Source organism: Aotus nancymaae, unplaced genomic scaffold, assembly GCF_030222135.1.
Source record: "Aotus nancymaae isolate 86718 unplaced genomic scaffold, 86718_ANA_hifiasm-v0.15.2.pri h1tg000062l, whole genome shotgun sequence".
Lineage (NCBI taxonomy): Eukaryota > Metazoa > Chordata > Mammalia > Primates > Aotidae > Aotus > Aotus nancymaae.
Genome location: NW_026988476.1, coordinates 31,688,414 through 31,708,325, shown reverse-complemented (window position 1 = coordinate 31,708,325; position 19,912 = coordinate 31,688,414). Strand labels below are relative to the sequence as shown.

At 49.3% G+C, this 19,912-nt stretch overlaps 1 protein-coding gene across 1 annotated transcript in view; it reads left to right on the top strand.

Annotated features, from left to right (window-relative positions):
* The window catches only part of LOC105710097 (uncharacterized), a 189,204-nt gene that overhangs the window by 40,196 nt on the left and 129,096 nt on the right, over positions 1 to 19,912 (top strand). The window lies entirely within an intron of this gene.

Below are 19,912 nucleotides of genomic sequence, written 5' to 3'. Positions count from 1 at the left end.
TCCCAGTAAGAGTACACAAGGCTTCCAACCACTCAGCATCCTCGCTAACAGTTTATTTTCTGTATGGATTACAGCCATCTTAATGAATCTGAGGTGGCCTCTCCATGTAGATCTTCTTTTGTTTCTTTTTTTGAGATGGAGTCTCGCTCTGTCACTCATGCTACAGTGCAGCGGTGCAATCTTGGCTCACTGCAACCTCCACCTCCCAGATTCAAGCAATTCTCCTGCCTCAGCCTCCTGAGCATCTGGGACTTCAAGCACATAGCACCACACCCAGCTAATTTTTCTATTTTTATTAGAGACATGGTGTTACTATGTCTGCCAGGCTGGTCTCAAACTCCTGACCTCAAGTGATCTGCCCACCTCGGCCTTTCAGAGTGCTGGGATTACAGGCATGAGCCACCATGCACAGCCTCTCCACGTGGTTTTGGTTTGTTTCCCTAATAGTGATGGTGAGCATCTTTTTATGTGCTGATTGGCCATTTGCATCTCTTATTTGGTGGACTGTCTATTCACGTCCTTTGCACATTTTTGAACTGCCTTAGTTGGGTTTTGTTGTTGCATTGTGAGAGTGCTTTATGTATTCTAGATGGGAACTCTTTGACATGTAATTTGCACATCATTCCATAGGTTGCCTTTTCAGTCTGTTAATAGTATCCTTTGATGCAATCCAATCTGTCTACTTTCCCTTTTGTTGTTTGGGCCTTTGGTGTCATATCCAAGAAATCATTGTCAAAGGAAGCTCTCCTTCTATGTTTTAAGAGTTGTCAGCTGGGAACAGTGGCTCCCGCCTATAATCCCAGCACGTTGGGAGGCTGAAGGGGATGAATCACAAGGTCAGGAGTTCAAGACCAGCCTGACCAAGATGCCCTGTCTCTACTAAAAACACAAAAACTAGCTAGGCGTGGTGATGGGTGCCTGTAATCCCAGCTACTTGGGAGGCTGAGGCAGAGAATTGCTTGAACCCTGGAGCTGGAGGTTGCAGTGAGCCAAGATCACGCCACTGCACTCCAGTCTCAGTGTCAGAGTGAGACTTTGTCTCAAAAAAACAAGAGTTGTATAGCTTCAGATGTTACACTTGGGTCTTTGATTCATTATTGAGGTTTTCTTTTCTTTTTTTTTTAACATGATATAAGGTAAGGCTTGAACTTCATTCTTTTGCCTGTGGATATCTAGTTTTCCCACACCATTTGTTGAAAGACTGTCCCTTCCCTGATTGAAAAATCTTGGCATCCTTATTGAACTCATTTGACTGTATGTGTAAGAGTTTCCTTCTGCACTCTGTATTCCATTCCACTGGTCTCTCTGTATGTCTTTACTGCTGTACCACACTTTTGACCACTGTAGCTTTTTTTTTTTTTTTTTTTTTTTTTTTGAGACAGAGTCTTGCTCTGTTACCAGACTGGAGTGCAATGGCACAATCTTGGCTCTCTGTAACCTCTGCCTCCTGGGTTCAAGGGATTCTTCTGCCTCAGCCTCCTGAGTAGCTGGGACCACAGGCATATGCCAGCACACCTGGCTAATTTTTGTATTTTTAGTAGAGATGAGGTTTCATCATGTTGGCCAGGATGGTCTTGATCTCTTGTCCTTGCGATCTGCCCACCTCAGCCTCCCAAAGTGCTGGGATTACAGGCTTGAGCCACCATGCCCAGCCCACTGTAGCTTTTAATAATACATTTTGAAATTAAGAAGTAAAAGACTTCCAACTTTGTTACTTTTTCAAGATTGCTTTGGCCATTTGGGATCTCTTGAAATTGCGTATAAACTTTACACAATTTATAAGGATGGATTTTTCTATAATTGAAGAAAAAATGTCACTGAGATTTTGAGAGCAATTAAACTAAACCTGTAGATCACTTTGAGTCGTATAGACATCTTAATGAAACTAAGCCTTTTAATACATAAGTATGAGATGCCTTTACATTTGTTACACAACCGGTCTCTGGAACTCAAAATCCTGCCAAAGTCTTTGCCTCCTGGTTGAGTTTATTCCTGTTTTATTCTTTTTGGTGCTATTGTAAACTGACTTTTTTCTTTCTTTCTTTTTTTTAAAGATAGTTTCTCACTGTGTTGCCCAGACTAGGGTACAGTGGCTATTCACAGGCATAATGATTATAAAAACTGACAGCATTGACCTCCCAGGCTCAAGCGATTCTCCTACCTCAGCCTCCCAAGTAGCTGGGACTACAGGCATCCACAACAAAGCCAGCAGGAACTGTTTTCTTAATTTCCTTCTTGGATTGTTGACTGTTAGTGTGTAGAAATGCAACTGACTCCTGTATGTTGATTTCATAATCCTGAAACTTGGACAAATTATTAGTTCTAACAGTTTATTTTGTGCAGGCTTCAGGATTTTCTACAAAGAAGATCATGTCATTTGTTAACAGAGAAAATTTTACTTCTTCCTTTCCAATTTCGATGCCTTTTCTTTTTCCTTTCTTTCTTAATAGCTCTGGCTAGGATTTCCAGTATTGTGAAAGCAGGCATCACTGTTTTATTCCTAATCTTGGAAAACTTTGTCTCTCATCAATGAGAATACTAGCTGGAGGTTGTTCATATGACCTTTATTAGGTTGAGGTTGTTTCGATTTCTAGTCAGTATGTTTTTAATCATGAAAGGATATTAAACTTCATTAAATGCTTTTTCTGTACTAATTGAAACAAATTGTCGTGTGTTTTCTTTCCTTCATTCTGTTAATGTGGTATCTTACCCTAATGTTTATATGGTAACCACCTTTCCATTCCATCTTACTTGATCACGTTATATAATCCTTCTATGATGCTGTTGAATTCTCGTTAGTATTTGCTTGAGCACTTTTCCTCTGTGTTGATCAGGGATAGTGGTGTGTTTTCTTCTGCTGCTTTGTCTGCCTTTGGTATCAGTAATACTGGCCTCACAGAATGAGTTTGGAGGTATTCTTTCCTCAGTATTTTGGAAGAAGATGAGTAGGATTGGTATTGATTTTGTAAATGTTTGGTACAAGTCACCCATGAAGCCATCTCTTCTTGTACTTTCTTGTCAAGTTTTTGGTCACTGATTCATCTTCTATTTCATTTATTTCTGTTCTAATCTTTAGTATTTCCTTCCTTCTCCTAGCTTTGGGTTTAGGCTGTTCTTGTTTCTCTAATAATTTAAGGTACAAAGTTAGGATCGCAGTTTGAGAGCTTTTCCTTTTTCTTTTATTTGACAGGGGGTCTTGCCACTTGCTGAGTTAGTCTCAAACTCCTGGGTTCAAGCAATCTCCTGGCCTCAGCCATCCAAGTAGATGGATTATAGAACAGCGTCACTATGCCTGGCTGCTGCTGCTTTTTTTTTGTGGGGGTGGGGGGAAATGGAGTCTAGCTGTGTCTCCCAGGCTGGAGTGTAGTGGTACAATCTTGGCTCACTGCAACCTCCTCCTCATGGGTTCAAATGATTCTCCTGCCTTAGCCTCCCAAGTAGCTGAGATTACAAGTGCTTGCCACCGCACCTGGCTAATTTTGTTTTTAGTAGAGATGGGGTTTCCCCTTGTTAGCCAGGCTGGTCTTAAACTCCTGACATCAGGTTTTCTACCTGTCTTGGCCTCCCAAAGTGCTGGGATTACAGATGTGAGCCACCACCTCCAGCCAGCTTTTTTTTTAATGTAAGCATGTACAGATATAATTTTCCCTCATAGCACTGCTTTTGCTGCATCCTACAGATTTGATATGTTGTTTTGTCTTAAAATACTTTATAATTTTCCTTATTATTTTTCTTTGATCCATAGTTTTGTAGTATGATGTTTAGTTCCCATAGATATGTGAATATTCCAGTTTTCCTTTTGCTATTATGATTTCAGTCCTTTAAAATGTATTAATTCTTGCTTTCAGGCCTAATATATGATCTTTCCCAGAGAACATTCCACATGTACTTTGAAGAATGTGTATCTGCTGCTGGGTGAACTCATCTGTGTATGTCTGGTAGGTCCAATTTGTCTATAGTATCATTCAAGCTGTCTGTTTCCTTCCTGATCTTCTGTCTGGGTGTTGTATCCATTATTGAAAGTCAGTTATTGGGCCAGGCACAGAGGCTCATGCCTGTAATTCCAGCACTTTGGGAGGCCGAGGTGTGTGGATCACTTGAGGTCAGGACTTCAAGATCAGCCTGGCCAACGTGGTGAATCCCTGTCTCTACTAAAAATAGCCGGGCATGGTGGCATACACCTGTAATCCCAGCTACTCTGAGGCTGAGGCACAGGAATCACTTGAATTCAGGAGGTTGCAGCTGCACTCCAGCCTGGGAAACAAAGATTCTGTCTGGAAAAAAAAAAGTGAGGTGTTGAAATTTCCTACAATTTTCATAGAACTGTCTGTTTCTCCATTCATTCTGTCAGTGTTTGCGTCATATATTTAGAAGCTCTGAGGTGAGTTGCATGTACCTTTATAACTCTTACATCTTTTTGGTGAATGGACTGTTATTATCTCTTACAACAGCTTTTGACCTTAAGTCTATTTAGTCTGAGATTAATCTAGCTCCTCTTCCTTTTTTCAGTTACCATTTCCATGGAGTATCTTTTTTCATCCTATGTGTAAGTCTCTTACTGTCTTTAGATTGTGGAAATAATTTGCATTTTTAAAGATTATCATCTGATGAAACTCAGTAGCCTGGTGGGTGACTGTGCCATGAGGCCCACAGCCAGGGACTAAGGTGAGCAGTTGTTCTGGGAGGACTCCAGCACACAATTTATGGGGCCTCCCCGTGCCACTCTGTGGATTGTTTTCTGCATGGCTTAAGGTTTGTTTTCTCTCTCATTTCCTTTCTTCTGCCTTCCTTTGTGTTTGATTTTTTTGTGTGACACACTTATAATGCCTTCTCACTGCCTTTTGTGTACATTCTGTAGATATTTTCTTTGTAATTACCATGAGGATTATGTAAAACATCCTGAAGTTATAGCAATTGATTTTAAACTAGTAAGTTCAATCACAAACAAATACTCTACTCCTTGACAGCTCTGCCCCATCCTATGTTGTTGATGTTACAAAGTATATCTATATTTTAGAGAGAGAGTCTCACTCTGTCACCCAGGCTGGAGTGCAGTGTCACTGTCATAGCTCATTGTAACCTGAAGCCCCTGGACTGAAGCGATCCTCCATAGCTGAGACTACAGGTGCATGCCACCATGCCTAATTTTTTAAAATAAATTACATATTTAACATAGGCTTATGGTTACACATCTCTTTTAAATCCAATAAAATAATTAAAATCGGAGATGTGAATCAAAATTCCAAAAATACAGGTCTTTATATGTGGCTTCAAATGTCCACCTAGCATCTTTTTATTTTGACTTGAAGGACTCCCTTTAGCATTTCTTGCAGGACAGTTCCCAATGTAATGAACTGTCTCAGCTTTTGTTTATCTGAGAATGTTTTAATTTCTCTGATCAGGTGCTAGGTGGAAGGATCACATAAGGTCAGGAGTTTGAGACCAGCCTGGCCAACATGGTGAAACCCCCTCTCTACTAAAAATACAAAAACATGATGGTGGACGCCTGTAATCCCAACTGCTTGGGAGGCTGCACCACTGTACTCCAGCCTGGAGGACAGAGCAAGACCCTATCTCAAAAAGATAAAAAGTGTCTTAATATTCTTTTTTTCTTATGAGAGTTCATAAGATGCCTTTATTTTATAACTTACAGCCACCTTTAAATTTGTCCTTCAAATGTTAACTGTAATTGGTGACTGCTTTTCTTAAATAACTTCACTGTGTCCAAGAGAGGGGAAGAATTTAGCCCTTGGTTTAAAATAAATAAACCTAGCCAGACATGGTGGCTCACACCTGTAATCCCAGCACTTTGGGAGGCCGAGGCAGACAGATCATGAGGTCCGATGTTTGAGACCATCCTGGCCAACATGGTGCAACCCCGTCTCCACTAAAAACACAAAAAATTAGAGGAGCGTGGTGGCACATGCCCATAATCCCAGCTCCTCGGGAGGCTGAGGCAGGAGAATTGCTGGAACCCGGGGCGGGGGGAAAGGTTGCAGTGAGCTGAGATTCCTCCACTGGACTTCAGCCTGGGCGACAGAGCAAGACTCTGTCTCAAAATAAATAAATAAATAAATAAATAAACCCTAAGAGGAAGACAGAGGACCTTAACTGCAGATAATACTCCATTGTTACCCTGTGGCTATAAATCTTCTGAGTTGCTTGTCCTCCCAGATGTTCTGTTAAATCACTGTAGTAGCTGACGGTTTTGTATTTACACGGTCAGAACAATGAGTGCTTCTGCTTGATTCCCAGATTCTCCATCCTTCCCATGGAGCCACACCACCTGCTGTCTTGGCACTTCATGGGTCCAATGCTGCTTCCCGAGAGGATCTGGTTGGTAGACCGTGACCTTGATTCCTGCCTCTAAGCCTCATTTTTTTCTCCTCAGCCACCACCTTTTTGGCACTAGAACAGTGCTTTTTCTAGTGCACTCATCAGTGGATGCTGAAATCACGACCTGGCCATTTGGATGTTCAACTAATGCTTTATGCTGCGGAGTCCCTGCAACTCACCAGCCCATACTGGAACTCACCAGAGCTCAGGTGTGTAGCACTACCTTGTTTCTCTATGGCTGGGAGTGAAAACATTGTTCATGCATTTATTTCTCATTTTTTACTTTGGTGGTTTTGTTTTGTGAGACAAGCTCTCACTCTGTCATTCAGCCAGGAGTGTAGTCATGGCTCACTGCAGCCTTGACCTCCCGGGTTCACGCCATTTGCCTCAGCCTCCCAAAGTGCTAGGAATACAAGCGTTAGCCACTGCACCTGGCCTACTTTTGAGCTTTGAGTTCTTTATGTATTCTAGAGATGAGTCTCTGGAGATGAGTCCTTGGTCTGATAGGTGGTTTGTAAATGTTTTTCCCAATCTGTAGCTAATGTTTCCATCCTCCTAATTGAGTCTTTCAGAGAGCAAAAATGTGGTCTCCCTTACAGATACTTTGCCCCTGTAGCAGGAAAGCAGACACAGACAGTATGTAAATGAACATGTGGATGTGTCCCTTGAGTAAGTGTCCATTTGTGGTAAAGAGATCTCTAGACAGATCAGTGCTGAGAGGTTATTTCATTCAGTAATAGTTGAGCTGATATAAACTCTAACGTCATGCTTACTTTCTCTTACTCCACTGTCTTCTGTTGCTGCTGGTGGGAAAGCAATTGTCAACATGTTCTTCCTTCTTTACACCCTCCTCAGTAGCTTTTAGGACCTGTTCTTTGTCTTTTCTGCAATTGTGTTTGGATGGGTCTAGGTATGGATGGATTTATTGTATTGGGGATTGTGCCTCCTGACTCTAAAGGGCCCTGGGTCCTGTTTCTGTTTTCATTCTGGAATTTTTCTTGAGACAGACTCTCATTCTGTCACAGGCTGGAGTGCAGTGGCAAGATCTTGGCTCACTGCCACCTCCACCTTCTGGGTTCAAGCATTTCTCCTACCTCAGCCTCCCAAGTAGCTGGGATTAAAGGCACACACCACCACTCCTGGCTAATTTTTGTAATTTTAGTAGAGACAGGGTTTCACCATATTGGCCAGGTTGGTCTCAAACTCCTGACCTTAGGTGATCCACTCATCTTGGCCACCCAAAGTGCTGGGATTACAGGGATGAGCCACCACACCTCGCCTGGAATTTCTTTGAGACATGTTGGATCCTCTCATTTCATCCTCCCTTTGTCATATTTTCCAGTTGATTAAGTTTTAAATGTCTATGAATGGCAGCCACTAATTCTGGCATCTGAAGCTCTTGGAAGTCCACTCCTCTTGTTGATACTGACCTCTATGCCTTTTTAGTGGGGCTTTGGCTGTGGCAATCATATGCAGCACTGGCTGAAGAATCTCAAGGTAGCTCATGTTAGAACTGAATTAGAGGTCTACCCTGGTAGTGGGGACAAACCCCCCCACATTTGCTCCCAGAAGTCATCTTTTGTGTTGATGATGATTTTTGCGGTATGAGAGCAGAGGGAAAACGGGCTGAGCATTTTCTCTAAGTGGGAGTGGACATTCAAATCCCTAATGAGGCTGGGCCTGGTGGCTCAAGCCTGTCATCCCAGCACTTTGGGAGGCCGAGGCAGGTGGATCACCAGAAGTCAGGAATTCATGATCAGCCTGGCCAACATAGAAAAATACCATCTCTACAAAAATACCTGCCTGTATTTTTGAGAGGCTGAGGCAGGAGTATTGCTTGAACCTGGGAGGTGGAAGTTGAAATGAGGCAAAATTGTGCCACTACACTCCAGCCTGGACAGTTCACAAATAAGAGATATAATTGACTCACAGTTCTACAGGCTGTACAAGCACAGCTTCAGCATCTGCTTGGTTTCTGGGAAGCTTACAATCATGGCAGAAACAGGAGGGGGTGCAAAGAGAGGAGGTGCCAGGCTCTTTATAAACAAACTGCTCTCATGTGAACTAATAGGGCAAGAACTCATACTTCACCAAACGGAGAGTGCTAAGCCATCTATGAGGGATGTACCCCCTCTAACAAGTGTGAGATTTGGAGGGGACACACATCCAAGCTGTGTCAGGCTGTAAATATTTTGTTTTGACTCTTAGCTCTTTGAGTGACAATTATTTGTCCTCCCTGACAAGAGAAAGAGATGGGTTTTCCCTCCAGCTGGAAGGCAGATGCCAGACAGGGGGCAGAGTGCCAGCTGGCTGGGACAGCTTACCGCACTGTGGAGAAGGGGCCAGGGACACGAAGCTGCGGGCACACAGGTGGATGTAGGTGACCACCAGACTGCAGGCAGGCTGGAGCTTCCGGGTGCCACATGGGTCCTGCACACACAGGCTGAGGAATGGTGCAGGCTCCACCTGAAATCAGGGCCACCCAGTCACCGTCTCCAGCCTAGGCCTCTCCTTCATGCCACTCCTGAGGGTAGATTGAGGAAAGGGCTTTCTGTGCCCCAGGGCCCAGGCTTACACTCACCACCCAGAAGCAGTTCCCCAGGCTGGAGCAGGGATCCTGGAAGAAGGCCAGGCAGGTGGGGCTCTGTCCTGGGCAGGCCTGCTGAGTCTTCTTGGTGGCCCTGCTGTCACCATCCACCTGGCAGGACAGACTCAAGACCTAGGCCTCCCACTGGACCATGTGGCTCCCCCACATACATCGGCCTCAGCAGGTGACTCCCCCCAACCCTGGGCCTGCAAAAACCTCTGCAGAGCCAGCAGGCCACCTGCCTCTCCTGGGACTCTGCAGTGAGCAGCCCTGAAGAGCCTCAGCCAGAGGGAGGAAGGGCAGGTGCACCTGCTCACCTGCCAGGCCAGGCTGAGCTCCTCCAGGCTCTGGGCCACAGAGCCATCCAGCAGCATCAGATCATTGCCTGCTTTATTGTTGTTGGTGCCCAGAAGGCCAGCGGACATGCCTGTGGGGAGAAGGGAAGCCGAGGAGGTCCTGAGAGCCCGTGATCCTCCCCCAGTGGATCTGTATGGGAGACAAGCCTGAGGCACACTGAGAAGTGGTAGAATCCTGCCACCTCCACCCCAGACTCCCAGAGCCCAGGGCTCTGGCTCCAAACCCTCATCAGAAGAGGGAGAGAAAGCACAGGGGCTGAGGACAGCATGTGTCCCCCCATCCCCTCTCCACGTCCTCAGCTCGAGTGGCTGGAATCCAGGCTGACCTTTGTGTTCCTTGGCAGAGGGACCACAGAAAGGCCAACTCCACCTTGGAGCCGCATATCCCAGGGGTGGAGGCAGAAAGCCCTGGGCCTCATCTCAATCATAGTGGTCGCCTACAACCCAGGGACCTGTCACACTGGAAGCTGAGAATGGTGCATCCCGAAGAAGCTCTTGGTGGTGGGGCCAACCCTGCCTGGGCCCAGACTCACCGTGGTGCCAGAGGCCCAGAGTCAGGCTGCAGAGGCCAGTGGGCACGTCACAGGAGACGGAGACCCCGTCCTCACTAGCCAGCTCAATCCTGGGGACATCCCTCCTTGTCATGGCAAGAGGCAGCTGGAGGTCTGGAAAGCTCTCCCCTGGCAGGGAGGAGTTGTACAGCCTGCAGGCCTGTGGACCAGAGAGGGTGGGCAGGAGGGCTGACCCACAGCCAGGGACAAGCTTGAAAGTGCCATCCCTCAGGCCACCTGCCACAGGCACAGGTCTCTAGGGGAAGCTCGGGCCTCTCTTCCTCACCTGCAGGCTGGGGTAGAAGATGAAGATGAAGATAAGGTGGTTCAGCTCCACAATCAGGGCCGTGAGCCCACAGCCTGTCCGACTCAGCATCAGGGAGAATGTGTTGTGAGCAAAGTTTTGGGCCAGCAGGATGCTGCCACACTGGGCACTGAGGTCCCACACCCGGCTGTCAAAAGTCACCACATGATGGGCCTGGGCCACCAGGGCATGGTCTGGGGAGAAGCAGCCCCAAAGGCAGGGTGAGTTGAGTCAGCTCCACCCACCACAGTGGGAGCCTGATGTCTGCTGGGCACCCCAATACCTAGAGCCCTGGCTTAGCCTGCCCTTAGGCCAGGAGTCCCCCTCCCCTGGTGCAGCAGCCAGAGGCCCAGCAATCCCCCACCTGCTTCAGGATGACATAAACTGAAGGGCTATGACCCAATTCAGCCCTAACAAGGAATGGAGTCCCCAGACCCGCTACAAAACTGCTGTGCTAAGTAACAAAGCCTGGCTCAGAGGCTGCATAGTCAAACTTCTGTTTACATGATATGTCCAGAGCAGGCACAGCCATGGACACAGCAGGCAGACTGGTAGCTGCAGGGTTTCATTTTAGGATGATAAAAACATTTTAAAATCGATTGTGGCGAGGCATGCACAACTCTGAATAAACTAGAAGCCACTGAATCATGCGCTTAAAATTCACACATCAGCCGGGCATGGTGGCGCTAAGCCATCCCAGCATTTTGTGGGGCTGAGGCAGAAGGATCACTTGAACCGAGGAGGTCAAGGGTGCAGGGAGCCGAGATCGCACCACTGAACTCCAACCATGACAACAGAGTGAGATCTAGTCTCACAAAAAAAAAAAAAAAACCCACACAAGTCATCCATCTAATCTCAAGGAAGCTACTGGGTGGGTGGGGGTGGGGGGATAAAGCAACATTGACTCTTTAAGTGGATGGCCAATGGCTCCCTCAAATGTGACAGCAGTGTTCTGCAGACCTGTCCTGTTCAGGGTAGGAAAGAGATGGCCTGTGAAGGAGCAGGTCTGACCAGTCCAGCCAGCGCATCCCCTGAACTGTGCCTTGGGGGTGCTCATGCCCATGGCAGGAAAGCACCATCCATCATGCACAGCCAGGCACCTGATGGCCAGGGCCAGCATCCCATGGGAGGCACTACCAGTCCCGTGGACAGCTATCAGAACTGAAGAGCACAGAGAAGCCCATGATCACATGCACAGAACTTCAAGACCAAGCTGTTTTCTACAAGATCAGTGTGCTGCTTAGACCTGACTACACCCACGATTCTAGGGAGCCATAGGCCTCCGTGTGAGTCCCACACAGATAAACCGCTCCTTGCCAGGCCTGTGTACTGTGGTTCCCCCATGGACATGAGGGGCTCCCTCGTGCATTAAGAACTGTACATGCCCCTTACCCATGTGAGTGAGCCACGTGGTTACCTGCATTTCACAGTGGAGGAAGCTGAGTCCACAGAGGTTAGCAGACTCACCTGAGCCACATGTAATCTCCCCAGGAGCCCAGAGCTGGTCATCCCAGCACCGCCCTTGGCTGCACTGCTGGGCTAGGCCTTATAATCTGGACAAAAGCAGGATGTGCAGCCTCAGCCCTAGTCCCATAGGACCTTGGGAAGTCCAATAAGCTCTGGGCCTGGCACTGTGATGCCACGAGCCTCTGCAGGCTTCTCTGTGCCCCCAGAGTACCTGCCCCTGCATGGCCCTGCTGTGCCCATGGGGCAGGGGGCTCCCAGGGAGGAGGGTAGCTCAGCCTGGGGCAGGACTCACACTCCCAGAGACCCTGCAACAGGCAGCATCTGAGCCGGTTGAACTCGGCCAGCACGTTGACCCTGGACGTCTCTCAGAGTGGCCACAGTGGCTTCTACTCCACCAGGTAGCTGGTCACCTGGGCCATGTCCAGGGGCTCGTCACCCCTAGGCAACAGTGGCAACATCGCCCCCACTGAGTAGTTCCTAGAGGGAACACACAGGACAAGTCGCTGTGCTTGGCTGAGCCTTTCTTCTTTTGGCTGCAGAGGGGGAGCTCACAGGTCCACAGGAAGAGCTCTGCCATGGAGAGCATTGGGGTGCCTCTCAGGGAGGGGCTGTCCTTGTTCTAAGAAATCCCATAATGAGGTGGAGGAGGACAGAGGCCGGCATGACAGTGGAGGTGGGGGATGAGGCCAGGACAGAAACAACCTGCCCTATTTTGAGGACATAGATGTCTGATGTCATGTCTGATCTGCCCCCTGGGTCTTGGGTAGCATGGGCCTGTGTCTTCGGATGCCAAGGACAGGAGCTGGAAGGTGTAGGAAATTGTTTTGTTGTTTGAGACAGAATCTCTTTCTGTTCCCCAAGCTCTGGTATAGTGGTATGATCTTGACTACCTGCAACTTCTGCCTCCTGGGTTTAAGTGATTCTCCTGTCTCAGCCTCCAGAGTAGCTGGAACTACATGCACTCACTGCCATGCCTGGCTAACTTTTGAATTTTTAGTAGAGCCAGGGTTTCACCATGTTGGCCAGGCTGGTCTCGAACTCCCGACCTCAAATGATCTGCCCAAAGTGCTGAGATTACAGGCATGAGCCAGTGTGCCTGACCAACAGGTCTAGGAAATTTACAGTTGAGGAGAGGACTGGAACTTTCTCAATATGTAGAGTAGGGTCAGCCTGTCAGATCTGAATGATCAGTGAGATCTTGGCTCAGGTGGGGGTGAAGTGGGATGAGGAACATTCCTCACTCTGTTGTTGATGGGCCAGTGAGTGGGAGGGGCAAGTAGCCTCACTTACCTTTTAGGGAGCCCAGAGGCCCTGCAGCTGGGGGCAGGAAGCAGCCTCAACACCCTCCCTGCCAGGTGAATCCATTTTTTTCGCACCCCTGCCAGATCCCACTCACCAGGTAAGTGAATAACCAGACAGGTGATTCTTCAACCAAGCCAAAGCCCTGCCCTGAGACTTCTTCCCTTCCTCAGCCTACATTCTGACCGCAAGGCATCAGGAGCAGGAACTTGTATTATATGGAGGCTTTTCTCCATGATGCGGGTCTGGTCCCTATTCTACAGCTGGGGAAACTGAGGCACACAGAGCCGATGCAGAGGAATCCCAGTAAGAGGCAGAGCCAGAGTCCAGATGCTCAGCAAGGCCACCAGCATGGAAGAATGGGCAACCCCCTTGCCTGGAGCCCAGTTCCTGGTGGGCCTCATGCCTGGGAGGGAAAAGGATACTGGGTCCCCAGGCCCCTGCTCTAGACTGGGTTCCCCACTTCTATCCACCACCCACATGTTCTCAACACAGGGACCAAAGGGGCCTTTTGAAGTGAAAGGGTGATCTCATTCTTCCTAGGTCAGAGCAGAAGCCAGAGTCCTTCCGTCACCCCCCAGGCTTGGAACCTCCCAGACCCTCCCAGTTGCATCAGCCCCACCACCTTCCTATTCAAACAGGCCAGGCAAGGTGGCTCATGCCCATAATCCCAGCACCAAGTCTCTGGAGCCCAGGATTCTGAGACCAGACGGCTAATATAGTGAAACCCCATCTCTACTAAACATACAAAAATTAGCCAGGTATGGTGGTGAATGCTTGTAATCCCAGCTACTTGGGAGGCTGAGGCAAAAGAATCACTTGAATTTGAGAGGCAGAGGTTGCAGTGAACTGAGATCACACCATAGCACTCCAGCCTGGGTGACAGAGCACAAGACTCCATCTTAAAAACAGGCCAGGCACATCCCTCTCCCAGGCCCCTGTGCACTGGTGCCCCCACCTGGAGCTCTCTTCCCACACTGGCCCCATGGCTGTTGATCAAACTGTACCTTCTCCTGAAAGCTGGCCATGGCCACACCATAGGTTCCCCAGCCCACCATCTCACCAGTGTTCCATCTCTAGCATTTGCCACCTAAGGTATGGCTCTGTGGTGATAAATGATGGACAGTGGGCCATACCCAGCCTGTGGTCAGCTTCTGCACAGCCTACAAGAAAGAAGGGCTTTTATGTGTTTAAAAGATTACAAAACAGGCCAGGAGTGGTAGCTCATGCCTGTAATCCCAACACTTTGGAAGGCCAAAGGGGTTGCATCACTGAAGGTCAGGAGTTGGAGACCAGCGTGGAGTGGCAAAACCCTGTCTACTAATGCAAAAAATTAGCCAGGTACAGTAGTGCACACACCTGTAGTCCCAGCAACTTGGAGGGCTGAGGCAGGAGAATCACTTGAACATAGGAGGCAGAGGTTGCAATGAGCTGAGATCACACCACTGAGACAGAGCTAGACTCCATCTCAAAAAAAAAAGAGGATTACAAAACAAAAGCAAGGAAATGTGACAGAGCAGAATGGCCTGCTTAAGAGGTGACTCTGAGGATCTCTGCAGGGAGCAGTGCACACTGTGCTGTAGATTTCTTGTGCTTCGTGTCTGTCTCTTGAGTAAAACTGAGCTTCCTGAAGGCAGGGGTCAGCCTCGCCCACTGTGGTCTTCTGCAGCAGCTCCTAAAATCCTGCCTGCACTCGGACTGTGCTCACGAAGTCTCTGTGGAGTGAGGAAGAAACTCCAGCTTCCTCTCCTGTGAAATGGGGAGTGAAGAAGCCTGTGTGCAGGGCGGTCAGAGTAGTCAGTGAGTCAGTGTTGAAGCATTCAGCACTGCACCTGATATGTGGCAGGAACGCTGGATGCACCTCTCCCAACCCTGTGTTACCTGGTTACAAGGTCATACAGGTCCAGCAGGGGTTTGCAGAGCCTCTTCAGTGCCCATGAGAACGTGGCCCCAGCCCAGGACAGCATGTGGTGGGCCACCTGGAGAGGGAGGGGATGGTGAGAGCTGTCTCGGTTGTCCTCAACTGCCAGGCATGCCCCATCCTTGCTCTCACTCACCAGCACCACAGTGCCTTTCATTGCCCCCAGGGCCATCCTGATGGGCCTGGGACCCCCATTACCTGCCATCCCAGGAACCCAGATCTGCAGCCACCACATGGCCTCCTCTGCCCGCTCCCACCACACATCCTTCAGGGGCTGCAGCATCACCTCCAGGTGTAGGAGTCCTTCAGTGTGGCCAGGGGCCCTGCAATGGGCAGCCAACACCCACCATGAGGCCTCTGGTCAGGTCAGAGGCCCAGCCCAGGCCTCAAGGAGACAGGGCCTCTTCCTGGGGTTAAGATGGTGGGGGAGTAGGGGAAAAGGAATAGAGCAGCAGGCCCTGGAGATTGCAGGTGAGTTGTTACAGCAGACCCAAGCTACTTCTGTATGGCCTGCTCGTAAGTTGTCTGGGAACTTGGATTGGGGGAGGGTTCCCACCAATCCTAAAAGTGATACGAGGCTCTCTGCACCTGAACTGTTTGTACAAACTTGGTTTATGCCAGATGCCTGCTTGCCTCCTAGGAGTCTGACAGTGTGCTCTGAGCCAAGCAGCACCTGCCAATGGGGCAGCCCCACTAAACACCCTGGGTGACATAGTGCTGGGACAGCCAAGTGCATCCCATGTGAAGGCACAGGGACTGGGAGAGGACACTGGGTGCTGGCCCTGGTCCCCCTAGATTGCCCCGGCCCCCTTCCCTGTGCTGACACTCCTGCCTCCTCTCACTGTAGTCAATGACAGCCATGAACAGCACATTGTGCTGATCCTGGAGCACTCTTCCAAATTCACTGCCCTGTGGGTGGCCATGGGACTCTGGCACAGCAGAGAGGATATGGAGGTGACATTCAACACCCAGTCAGAGGGACACCCACCCTGGCATTGGGCAAGGTCTTAGGCCTGGATGTTTCAGAGGCCAGAAGTTCCTAGTCCTGCCAGGAGGGCAGTCGGGGCAGCTGCTGTGAGTGTTTAACGACCACACAGCCACAAAGAGCTCATTATGGAATCAGAAAGAGATCCTGTGGCAGTGAGCTTCACAGAAACAATGCTGTACAATCAAAAGAAAGTAGGCAGAAGGCTGAAGAAACTGAGGCAGCAGGCATAAGGGATATTAGCTTGGAGACCTTGTAAGAATAAGACAGAAGCCCATGAAAAAAAGAAGGTTGGGTCAGGCACAGTGGCTCACACTTACAATCCCAGCATTTTGGCCAGTGAATCATGAAGTCAAGAGATCAAGGGCATCCTGGCCAAAATGGTGAAACCTTGTCTCTACTAAAAATACAAAAATGAGCCAGGCATTGTGGTGCATGCCTGTAGTCCCAGCTACTTGGGAGGCTGAGGGAGGAGAATCGCTTAAATATGGGAGACAGAGGTTGCAGCGAGCCAAGATTGTGCCACTGCACTCCAGCCTGGTGACACAGCAAGACTCCATCTCAAAAAAAAAAACAAACAAAAAAACCAAAAAAACCCACCACCATTTGCAGGACTGGATGTGAAAAGGAAAAATAATTGTACAAGGTTAAATGCATGCTGTAGAAGAACTACCACCTGTTCAGCTGCTGAGCACACCATCATTCTTAGCAAAAGAACCCCCACTCCGGGAAAAACTAAAAGCAAACTGCTGTTTCCAAAATGCATTTTTATGGTTGGAAATCTGTGTTTCCCAAGCCCTCCTTCCAGTCCTTGGCACTGTGACAAGTGTTTCTTTCCCCTAGGGATGTGGGGCTGGAGATGCAAAAGGGAAAGTCACCAAGGCTGAGTTTCAGCTGCCTGCATCCTTATAGCCAGGGCCAGAGGGCCATGAGGGGTTCCCTAGTTCCTAGCATCCATGCTGGACTCACAGGGCATGACTCTGCTGCAGTGGCCGGGCTTACCTCCATGATGTGATTGCTCAGGGTGGGCCCCGAGTCATTCTTGTAGGTCTGGCTGACACGGAGATGCCTCTTGTTGCTGCTGTTGTCCCAGTGCTTCCCATAGCTCGCCTCTAGTTTAAGCGATTCTCCTGCCTCAGCCTCCAGAGAAGCTGGAATTACACTCACCACTATGCCTGGCTAATTTTTGTATTTTTAGTAGAGATAGGGTTTTACCACGTTGGCCAGGCTGGTCTTGAACTCCTGACCTCGTGATCCACCTGCCTCAGCCTCCAAAAGTGCTGGAATTACAAGGATGAGCCACTGCGCCTGGCCTTTTTTTTTTTTAAAAAAACTTATTTATTTTAGAGATAAGATTTCACTCTGTTGCCCAGGTTGGAGTACAGTGGCACCATCTTGGCTCATTGCCACATCTGCCTCCTGGGCTGAAGCAACCCTGGATGAATAGACATAAGACTGAGGCTGAAGTGCCAGCCCTGGATCCATTCCTATAAGGCTATGCTATTGGGAGCAAGTTCATCTCTTTGGGGATGAGCTCAGGGTACTCAGATCACCACTTGCATGACTCTGGTGCTCTTTCTGGATGTCCCTCCTGGCCTGGGCACCCACCTTATGCCTGAAGGCCGGGATCTGTGTGCAGTGGAGCTCATGGCCCAGATCCAGCCTGTAGGTGCCGTCTGAGCCGCTCTTTGTCTGTAGCCTCTGGCTGGTGCTGCACTGGTACACTAGCTGATTTGCCTGAGCTGTGAGGATCGATCAAGGGACCCCTGCCCTCCTCTGCCAGGTAGTGCTCCACCAGGGCTCCAAGAGGAGGAGGGCCCAGCCCAGCATGGCCTCAGCCATGTCCTCCCAGGCCTGTGCTCTGCTTCACCTGTCACTCCATTAGAACCTGTCCATGGGGAGGTCTTAAGAGATGGATGAATGTCCCCTCTACAGACACACCTTTTTTTTTTTTTTTTTTTAAATGAGCAGGTACTAAGTCCTACTCAGAGCCCACAGAATGACTAATGGAAAACCCTGTGGTGACGGCGTATCTTAGCTCACAGAGCCACAGCCGCAGGAAACAGGGCAGGCCCTGCCACCTTCAACTGCCCCACAGCCAGGCACGCAGTGCCTTACCCAGGAGGCTGTACTGGATCCTCAGGGAGTTGGTCCAGAGCTGGCCCCACTGCTGCAGCAGGCCAAAGGCACACAGCCCCTTCAGCCCTGGCATGAACATCTCGGCACCCAGGGCGGCCACCCAGCGTCCATCCTCCTCCTTCCTTTCCAGCAGTGTGCAGGGACAGAGAGCAGGCAGGTGAAAGGGTCAATCCTCAGGGACCAAAATCCCCAGCCCCAGGCAAAGAGGGGACTCAGGATACACCAGGGACCTTGGGGTTGGGGGGCTCTTGAAGAGTCAACACCTGTGCCCTGCACAACAGCCCACAGACAGGCCTGATCACAGCTCACTGCAGCCTTGACCTCCCAGGCTCAGTCGTTGCTCCCACCTCAGCCTCCCAAGTAGCTGGTGCTACAGACATGTGCCACCAGCTTGGCTAATTTGTGTGTGTGTGTGTGTGTGCATGCGCGCGTGTGTGTGTGTATATATATATATATTTTTTTGGTAGAAACAAGGGTCTCACTATGTTGTTCAGGCTGGTCTTGAACTCCTGGGCTCCAGCAATTCTCTTGCCTTGGCTTCCCAAAGTTCTGGGATTATAGGCATGGGACGCTGTGCTTGGCCCAAGGATAAAGTAGAATGCGGCTGGGCACAGTGGCTCATGCCTGTAATCCCAGCACTTTGGGAGGCCAAGGCAGGCAGATTTCCTGAGGTCAGGAGTTCAAGACCAGCCTGGCCAACATAGTGAAACCCCATCTCTACAAAAATACAAATAAATAAATAACCAGGTGTGGTGGTGGGCACCTGTAATCCCAGCTACTCAGGAGGCTGAGGCAGGAGAAGCGCTTGAACCCAGGGGACAGAGGCTGTGGTGAGCCAAGATTGCACCATTACATCCAGTCCCTGCAACACTGTGAGAATCTGTCTCAAAAAAAAAGTAGAATGAAACAAAATCAAATAGGACAGATGGCAAAAGAATTAATCACACATCATGGGTTGTTGGGCAAATTTCACCTTCTGAAGCTTCTGCTTCTGCAACACTGAGGGTCATCCAGAACACACAGGTGGAAATGGGCCAGCTGTTATGACTCCCAAACACCCACATGAGGTGGTCAACAGCCACCGCTCCAAGTGCCCCCAGCCCCAGCTCCTGTCCTTACCTTGGAATCTTTCAGAACAAATAAGTGGCACACTCAGGCATCACCACCCTGACTCTGGCAGGGCCAGCACCTGCTCAGCTTGTGTGTGTGTCTTAAATGTCCCATGTATTTTAGGTCAAAATATTACATGTGTTTCTTATGCGTGAGAATAAAAACAGCCCAAAATCTGCTATTTTAAGGTTTCTGGGGGCAGTTGGAGGTTTTGGGAGGTTCTGGGGGCTCACACTGAGCCTGCATCTGTCCTTAGATGGGATGCTGATATTGAGAGGCTGGGGTGATGGGGACCATCAGGAGGCATTTGGCCCACACCCTAGCCAGGCCACAGAGGAGACGGGGCACAAGGGGTTTCATCTTCTACCTGTCATGTGGGCCTGATCACTCAGCAGATGGCTCAGCGATGCGGAAAGGCCAGCTTGCTGCTGACCTGCCATGTGAGGTTCCCTGTAAAGATGACAGGGCTGCCCCCATCATCAGTTTCATCTCCAGCTGTGCCTGGAACTGCTCAGCCTTGCTGACCATGGGTGGCTGCATGTCTCTCTAGCCCTGAAAAGGCCATGGTGTCACCTGGAATGACAGGCTTGGCCAGCAAACCCAGCCATGATCATACAAGCTAGGACTGGAGAGAGGGCAGGAGACAGCCCAGCTAATGGCTTTCTATGCTGATCCTTCCCCAATTTTCGATTTTTCTTGAGACAGAGTCTCACTCTGTCACCCAGGCTGGAGTGCAGTGGCAGGATCCAGGTTCACTGCAAACTTCGCCTTCTGGGTTCAAACGATTCTCCTGCCTCAGCCTCCCAAGTAGCTAGGATGACAGACACACACCACAGTGCCTAGCTAATTTTTATATT